Below are 10,145 nucleotides of genomic sequence, written 5' to 3' on the forward strand. Positions count from 1 at the left end.
CGCGTATAGCCGTGACCGGTCGAGTGACAGGCGCGTATATCCGTGACCGGTCGAGTGACAGGCACGTATATCCGTGGCAGTTCACGGGGCAGGCGCGTATAGCAGTGACAGGTCGAGTGACAGGCGCGTATAGCAGTGACAGGTCGAGTGGCAGCAGTGGCAGGTTGAGTGACAGGCGCACACAGCAGTGACAGGTCGAGTGGCAGCTGCCACTAGCGGTGACGGGTCGAGGGACAGGTCTCAGTGGCAGCTGCCCCTGCCACGCAAAGATTTTACCCCCTCTCTGATTTGTTGCTCACCAAAAAAGAAAAAAAAAAGCTTTTTACAACTTATTTACGATTATTTGATCAACACAAAAAGTTCAAAGAACTGCATTTATTTGAAATAAATCTTGTGTAACATATGTCTTTTTTCTTTTATTATTTTAATGTGTCCTTGCGAAAAAAAAATATACTAAAAATAAAAAAATACTAACCCCAATATTTTGAACAGTGTATGTGAAAGAATGCAAGCATGTTCTAAATTTTTTTTTTAAATGCATGAACAAGGAAGTTGCCCATGGAAGTGTCTCAAATTTATTTCTTCATTTCTGAGGAACCACCCTGAGAATACGTACCTGACAAACTGATACAGGACAAACTGAGTTCTGATGTTGCTACGATCATGTCGTCCTGTAAAAAAAAGTAACAATATTTCTTCTAGTGCTGCTTCCATGTCTAATACACTGTATAACAATTCATATGCATCTTACCAGCATCTTGTGCAATGATCTGGACTCATCCCAGTCTCCCCTCAGCACAATCCCCTCATCCTCACAGCTTACCGCATGACCGAGACGAATCAACTCTTTACCGAGATCTAGAACCTGAGACAGATGACAGACCATACAGGATTAAAAATTAAAACTTTTACACTTTAGGAAGGAAACATGAGTGGTGCCTGTCCAAGCAACTCAGTGGACTGTGGACTGGACAAAGCTGCAGTAATAATACTATATTTGGACTCGCAGTAAAGGCAAAAATGTTAATCTCCCTGACCCAATGAAACCTCCAATCAAAACATTTGCATTTGCATGAGGTATTTCTACAACAACTGGATCAGCTGAAGAATAAAGCAGAGTTTCAGCACAGTATTGATGCATAAAGCGGTGGACGTTCATCTTGAAAGACACATACAGGAGCAACACCTTGCAGAACGATTCTCACTGGGAAAACAGGGCAGTGGGGCTGTAGTTCAGAAACACACAGGGTTTAGGGATGTCCATGTCCATCTTGGACCTCAAAACTGTTCTGCCTCTCTTTAACAGGAAGAACAGGCAAAAGAGTGAAATATAATGTAATAAATGGAAGACCACTTGTTTTTATTTTTTAAATATATAAAAAAGACAAAAACAGCAAATTAACATTGATTGTCATTTTAAATTTAATTTGAAGCCAAATTAATGTTTAGTTCTAATATTGTCGTTTAAGAAGCCCATGATATAAGCCATACAGTATTTTCAGAATCCAGTGATTAATGATACTTTAACATTTTAGAGATTAATAAATTACATGCAACCAGTGTTGTTATTGTTAATGAAAACTAAAACTATAAAAAAAAAAAATCGATTTCAGTAGCTGAAATAAAGCAGAACTAAAATAAACCTCGGCATATATTACCTCGGCAACTAACTTTAAGTACTACTGTGATGTATTTCCTTGGCATTATTTTGCATTTAAAAGATGCACGTCTGCTCATAAAGATACAGCAGATGTGACAGAAAAAAACAACAGTGTTGATAGTCATATTAAAGAATAACATTTGAAACACTTGATGCTGTTGATCTGTTATACATCCACAAATATAATTTTTTGTCAAGTGGTTCACAAAATAATTTTAAACCAACTTAATATCTACTAAATCAGATTATCTATGAGCAAATATGCAAACTTAGATTTGGGTGGAGTCAGAATGGTCACTAACCATAGATGTAGGCCAGATCAGATTTTATTTACATGTAGGTCTGCTTCTCTTTGCTGCATTCTTTGTGCAAACCACACAAAATAATTTTAAATGTGCAAAAATAAACAAGGCGGCATTCAGGTGCATCAACAAAATACTTTTGCAGGGTTTTCTTTTGCTCGTAAAATCTGTAGCTTGTGTCACTTCATTGTTTAGATATATATGCACATTAAAGGTGCCATGTGCAAAAATTGAGGTAAAAATATCCAAAAAATGACCTACACGCATCAAAAGAATGAGAAGAAATAAGGGCGATGATGTCATTAAAAAAATGTCAAGTTATAGTGCTGCAGAGATATCAACTTAATTAGCATTAGCATTACTAGCCCCGGCCCGACAGGTGTCGTAATACCAGTTTCGGCCATGGGAGGCGGTATGCGGGCAACATAACCACCAGCCAACCTGCAATATACAAATAACTCGCACAGCTTGTGGGCGTACTTGAACCTGATGTCAATCGTGTGGAAAGTACAGCCCACTACTTCATTTCAGTTCAGGGAAGAGAGCGGAAGGATGACTGAAGCCCTTGGCAAGAGACAACCGCGCTCGGAATCACAAATCAAATCCGATAAGAAAAGGAGCCGAACCAGAGTAAACATCGGCACTGCTTTCAATCGCTGGAGACAACTGATGGACCTGAAAGAAATGAGGTTCGACACCGAACTTGCAACATTTCTTTTGGATTGGTAAGTTAGATGCTGTTAGTATTTTGCTAGAAGTTTGTTTTATATGTTTGTGTATTTTTTTTCGGGAAGTTATAACATAGAAATGTATCGAAAGCTGTTCGATAAACGTGCTAATGTTAGCGATGGCTAACCGTAGCTGCGTTTGATAGTTAGCTAGCTATAACTTACCCATTTGAAAAGAGTCAATTGTGTGTGTCTCACAGTGAATGATTGAGAGTTGGCAGCTTTGGTTACGTTGGTTGGCGCTAGCTTGGTCAACATCAGCTGTCTGATGTTGACCAATGATGTTGACAGAATGCTGTCTGTAAAATTAATTTAATTCAAATAATGTGTATATAGGTTGTGTCCATGTACTTGTCAGGAGATGGCGCTGTAGTCACATGTTGATACCTATAAAAAGGTGTGGAGTAAGAATGGAAGTTGTTGCACCTGCTGCCCCAATCATGTAAATGGCTGGCACTGTTGTATTGCGTGTGGGTTTGAATAAACCTTAAAGAAGTGAGAAACTGTCTTGTCTTCATGATTACTTGGACTTGAATTTAACAATATACAACTCAAAATGTAATATGAACAGAACGAATATGAACATATTCACTGGTAAAGGTGAAGGGGAGTAGCTTGAAGATGTCATGTTTCAAAATCACTTGACATCACCCAACGTTCCTCTGGAGGCAAAACGTCCTCTTAGGCTTCGGCTATGGCTGTAGGGTAGTGATGTGTCGTTCTTGAACGATTCATTCATTTTGAACGAATCTTTAATGTGACTCGGGAAGAACGAGTCGTCTCGGGGAGTGATTCGTTCAGTCGCGCATGCGCATTATTCTATAGGTTCTGTTCTAGTAGTTGTGATTCACCATACATGTCTATGGATTCACCTGTCAGTCAATGGAGTCTTGAGCCGGAAAGAGAATTGATTAGTTCATAGTTCGGGTCTATCGGGTTTTTGACTCGTTCCTTAATGACGTGACAGCCCCATACGCTAACCCAATGCAGTCTGAGCCGGAAAGAGAATTGATTAGTTCATAGTTCGGGTCTTTCGGGTTTTTGACTCGTTCCTTAATCACGTGACAGCCACATACGCTAAAACCAATGCAATATGAGCCGGAAAGAGAATTGATTAGTTCATAGTTCGGGTCTATCGGGTTTTTGACTCGTTCCTTAATCACGTGACAGCCACATACGCTAAAACCAATGCAATATGAGCCGGAAAGAGAATTGATTAGTTCATCTCATGAGTCTTCGGGTCGGGTCGAGTCATTCCTTAATCACGTGACAGCCCCGTACGCTAAAACCATAGACAGTAAAAGAATGCAGTATTGAGTCGGAGAGAGAATTGATTAGTTAATCTTTCGGTTCTTCGGGTTGTTCGTTCTTTTGTCCCGTGTTGTGACAACATTGGCTAGAGTAATTATTAAATCAGATTGTCTGTATAAACCATACTTTTGTAACATATGACACTTTATAAACATTAAAAAACACTGTGTACATACTTTTGAATTGTTGTTTATTGTTTATTTTTGTGCCATTAAAGCTTTGTAACACAGAGGACAACTATTCCAAAATAAATCAAAATAATAAAAAAGTATAATAAAGATAAAACTAAAAGATAATAAAGCCACAGGGTCTAATAACCTTAACAAATGAACTTTAAAAGTACAATATAAAAAAAGAAAAAAAAGAAAAACTAAATATTGCACAACAAGCTTTGCTTTTTTTATATAATAATTTAAAATGAATACATTTTAAAATAAATAACACTTTTGTGCCAAAATATAAACTTTATATCAAAGAGTATAACTATTCCCCAAATAATTTTAAACCATTTAAATAAAAATAAATGAAAATGAAGAGATACTAAAGCTACGGAGCCTTATAACAATAACAAATTACCTTTAAAATCACAACAACAACAAAAATATTGCACAACAAGCTAGTCTTTTTCTAAATAAATAAAAATAAATAAGCTTTAAAATAAATAACACACTGTGGCTATATTTTTAGGACTTGCTTTAAGGCATGTTTGCATTAAAAAAAACAAGCTCCCTGACCTTGGATGGGCTGAGTCTGTTTCTTCTATCTGAGATAATCTGCCCAGTTTTAGAAAAAATTCTTTCAGATGGCACAGATGTGGCCACAATGCAAAGTCTTGTCTTTGTGACTTCAGAAAGGCTTTTGTATACTGGTGAACATCTCCTCCACCAGGCCAGAGGGTCTGATGTGCAGGGTAAGAGTGGCTCTGCAAGGTAGGCCTGCACCTTTATAGCATCTGAGGTCTTAGAAGAGGTAGCAGAAGGCCTCAAGCTTGCTACCCTCTCGTCAAAGTCTTCCCAAAACATGGCCCCTGCACTGGCAGTAGCACCAGGATCTGAAGTATCCTCCTCACTCTGAGCTGGGTTAAAACTGTTAAAGCTGAAGTTATCATAACCTTAATGTTTTAAACCAACATTAATAATTCAAATTCAAAATTTTATTTGCTTTTAATGTATATGTCATTATGTCCTTTTTTGAGCAATCTTCTTATACATATATTACACCAATATGTCAAGTCTGCCTAGGAAAAGCAATTATTATACTAGCAAACTCAAAATTGGAGTAAAAATGAACAAACTAGTATAAATACTTTTTATTGTAAGCTTGAATTATTATATTATTATATAGCCTAGTGTTTATTTACCGATAGACAGTCAAAAAGACAAATTAATCAATATTTTATTTATAACAGGGTTTTATTTATTTATAAAATAATAACAAACCACAGATCCTCAACAAACAGTAACAAAAACACAGTGACAGAAATAGCGTATGGGTCTGTCACGTGATTAAGGAACGAGTCAAACTCGACCCGAGACCCGAAAGACTCATGAGATGAACTAATCAATTCTCTTTCCGGCTCAAGACTGCGTTAGTTTTGCGTATGTGGCTGTCACGTGATTAAGGAACGAGTCAAACTCGACCCGAAACCCGAAAGACTCATGAGATGAACTAATCAATTCTCTTTCCGACTCAAGACTGCGTTAGTTTTGCGTATGTGGCTGTCACGTGATTAAGGAATGACTTAAACCCGAGGACTCTTGTCAGATAAGAGGTGAAGTGAGCTAATCACAGACTGAAGACCCAGGTAAAGAAGGAATTTTTTTTTCTGTATCTTATAGCATTTTAGTTTTGTATTGTTTTTAGTGGGATCAACGTTTGCGTACGTACTAGATGTGTTGGGGAAGTAACACATAACATTTTCATTACATTTTGCTAAAATGAACGAAATGAACGAAATGACTCGAAAAAAGATTCGTTCATTTTGCTGAACGAGACTCAAAAGTCCGAGTCGGTAAAATGATCCGAACTTCCCATCACTACTGTAGGGTTGTTGTGAAGGTAGGGGCGGAGCATAGAGACTATGCCGTTTCTCGTTTACTCTAGAGTAGACCAATTCACTTTATTGAGGCATACTGCCCCCATCTGGTATGGAATGTGGAGTATGATTTTTTTGCCAGACATGACAGATGGCACCTTTAAAGGTCCCGTTCTTCGTGATCCCATGTTTTAAACTTTAGTTACTGTGTAATGTTGTTGTTAGAGTATAAATAATATCTGTAAAATTCTAAAGCTCAAAGTTCAATGCCAAGCGAGATATTTTATTTAACAGAATTCGCCTACAAAAAACGACCCGTTTGGACTACATTCCTCTAGTTCCTGCAGTAATGACGTCACTAAAACGGTTTTTTGACTAACCTCCGCCCACATGAATTCACAAAAAGGGGGGCGTGGTCTTGTTGTGCTCCAATGGAGTAGAAAGAAGAGCTGCGTTTGTGTTTGCCATGTCTTTGAAACGCTGTTATTTTCATCTCGGAGTCCAATCACCTTTGTTTGGCCTTCCCAGGGACGCTGTACTTGGAGATTAATGGTTACAATTTATGTTTGACTCCGTTCCCGAAAATTATTATCTACATGTAAAACTGTGCAGCACATTTTGCTGAGGACAACTTCCTCTTTCCTTTTGCACAGATGTTAAAGCTGTGCAAAAAAACGAATGCGATTTTCATGCGCATCTCGTCAGTAAAAACGCTCCTGTGATTAGAAGTACATCTCCAGCACATACTCCTGCTCACTTGCTTCTCAAAGCTAGCCCAATCACGTTTCCAGGAGGGCAGCGCGCGCTCAGCTGCTGTCGAATCACAACACAGGAACCGCTGGCCCAATCAGAACCAGTTACATATTTCTGAAGGAGGTACTTTATAGAACAAGGAAGTCATCAGCCCGTTTTTATGACAGTGAAAACAGCGGTATACAGACAGGTGAATTGTGTGAAAAATACTGTTTTTTTTACACGCGAAACATGAACATGTTATATTGTACACTGTAAACACAATCAAAGCTTCAAAAAAGCGCGAATAACGGGACCTTTAAGAGTTACTGCCAGTAAGAGAAATAGAGAAAAGAGAAATTAACAGCACTCTATAAAGAAGTGTGACAGGCAATCAGAATCTAATTGTTGAGGGAAGCAAAAAGGTAACAATAAAAATAAAAAAAATCAACTTTTACTTTCATTGTTTTGGTGATTTCATTGTCTCTGGGAATCCTCTGAATAAACATGTCCTCCTGTGTGTAGACAACGAAGTCACACCAGTCTAAACCAGAAATCAACATCTGACCCTGGATTTGACAAAAGTAGAAATGAGTTTTCCTTAATGTGTGTGTGCCCTCACTGATCTTAACCTATGGGCAGTCAACATAGCTTGCAACATTGGGGCATTTAATTTCAACAAGGCCAAACACTTTATTAAATCTTTACGATACAAACAAAAATAACACACAAATAGAGTCATTAATGCAGTGTGCAATTGGATGCAGCAGCGTCTGTTATCGCGTGATGGATGGATGTCGCGTACTTGGAGGGCAGTGTATTTCTAGACTTTCTTTCCCGCGCTGTATAGCACTTAATGTAAAAAAAAAAACAAAAAAAAAAAACATCTGACACAGGTTTGTTTGGCTGGGTCATGCCTTTGCAACATATAAGTTACAGCCAGTGGCGGACTGCGACAGTAGGTAAATCAGGCCGGGAATTTGACTCCACCCCAGGCCACCTCTGTTGCTGCAGTCACCACCACCCAATTCATGTGTCCACCAGACTGCTAAATGATTTGGCTCTTTCAGTTGTTTGAATTGGGTTATACTTAAAAAAATTATCAAAATCCTTAGACTGTGGACGGGCAAAATAATTAAATGGACTATCAAAGCGTTTACTGTCTCTATCATCTTTCCCTGAATCCCCCTCTATCTCCCTCTGCACATCAAGTTTCTCAGCAATATGAAATAAGCACGTTCAATAATCTATATTAATTATGCAGCCATCAATTGTGTGTCCCGATGACCACAGTCCTACTACTAATGATCTTATAAATCATAAAAGCACATATTTTCTAACAGTATAGCCAGCATGTTTAGTTTTGCTTATAGCTTAAACTTTACCTGAAGGTTCCTGCTCTGACTCAAAAGGTCTAGCATTAGTTTTTAGTTACAGAAATTAAATAAAGTAATCAAAAGGTAAACAGCGAAACAGGGAAATTGCTGTTCGATTAATATAAATACTGTCTCTTTAAAAGAACACACTGATCCAGTGTTCGTATTCGTATTGAACAAGAGTGAATGGTTTGGCCACAGATTTTTTTTTTTCTCATCGCTGTTGTTGTAATGTCTGGGAACCCAAAATGCTAATCCATCAACAGAAACATATATTAGCTGAACCCTGTTTGTTTTAAGTGTAGATATACTTTGTCAGATTTAAGCTGAACAGCGGTCCCAGCGCGACCTGCTCCCTTGCTGGCGAGCATGGCTGGGATTTTGCAGCAATTTGCTGCGTACGTTTCCTCTCTGCTCCTCCTTTGCGTTTAGGCTACGTTCCATTTTTTGGACGGATAAAGCAAATTAGGCAGTGCTTCACTGATGTTTGGTCATGTGGTGGTGTCATTTTCACTCCGCAATCGCCTGATTCGTGAATTCATAAGTCCGTCAATTAATTAGCTGGTGCATTACAGCCTATTTGACGTCAGCCTGATCCACTGCACAGCGGCAGACCAGAATGACCGTCAGGCCACCGGGAAATGTCCCGGTGCTCCCGATGGCCAGTCCGCCCCTGGTTACAGCAGTTCGTTTGTGTTTTCAAATGGCATCTTCCTCGGACGCATAATGCACAAACATCAGAACCAAATAAAGCACAAAAACAGACTTTCCGACATATTTACCTCTAAACGGGTATAAACTGTGAAGAAACCCATGTAGCGAGTCCTTCAAGTGATGATACCCTTCAGCGTGCCGCTGAGCCACCGGCGCTTCTTTCTGTAGTAGTAATCAGTACCATCCTGCTTATCAACATAGAGCTTATCAACCACTAGAACCAATCACAGCCTCTGATGTTGTGGAACCTCTTCAGGTGCGGACAACGCCCCCTATTGATCAATTACAGCAACACAATACAAGCGTAATAATTTCCAACAACCTTGATGGTTGAATAAGGCATAATAAAGTCGTAGTTTTTTCTTTTTTTAGTACAGTAATGCAATGTGATTTTTATGTTTATAAAATGGAAAAAGTTAATAATAAATAAAATAAACGTTCAAATGGCAAAAGTCTTTAAAAATCTGAATATTAAGAGTGTTCCTGCAACTCCTGTAAGTTTTTCAGTCAGCATTTCATCACAAACGACTTTTCCAGATGTTACAATAGCAGATTGTGAAATATGAAATATCCGAAATATAATAAAGCATATTAGTTTTGCCCATATCTATGGAAGAAGCATTTTTATGGATTAATATGGACTCGAATGTTGGCCAGAAGATGATGAGCTGGAGTGGTGTGGATTGCTTATGAATTATTGTGATGTTTTTAATCAGCTGTTCGAACTCTTATTCTGATGGCACCCATTCACTCCAGAGGATCCACTGATGAGCAAGTGATGTAATGCTGAATTTTCCAAATCTGATCCAATGAAACAAATTCATCTACATCTTTGATGGCCCAAGAGTGAGTAAATTTTCTGTATATATATATATATATATATATATATATATATATATATATATATATATATATATTTTTTTTTTTTTTTTTTTTTTTTTTGTAACATGTAAAATTGCAGATGTTGGCAGAGTGGATGACAAAATCTGGACAGCTGAATATTACAATATCATAGGAGATATTCTTAATAAAAGAGCACACCTTTGTTTTGAAATGAACACATTTATTAACAATGGTTCACAAATAATCTCTGGGGAAGTGGAGAAATCAATGTTAAAGACATCTTAAAAAATGCAAACTGTACAACATTTATAAATCTTATGAACATTCACAAATAGCAAAAATATTGGGTCAATCAGTCTAGGTTGTAGCCCAGGCATGTATTTTGCAGAGAGGTTCTGAACAGCCCTCTAAAATAGCCTGATTCATACTCCCTGTTTAAATATT

This window comes from Carassius carassius, chromosome 39 (assembly GCF_963082965.1).
Source record: "Carassius carassius chromosome 39, fCarCar2.1, whole genome shotgun sequence".
Lineage (NCBI taxonomy): Eukaryota > Metazoa > Chordata > Actinopteri > Cypriniformes > Cyprinidae > Carassius > Carassius carassius.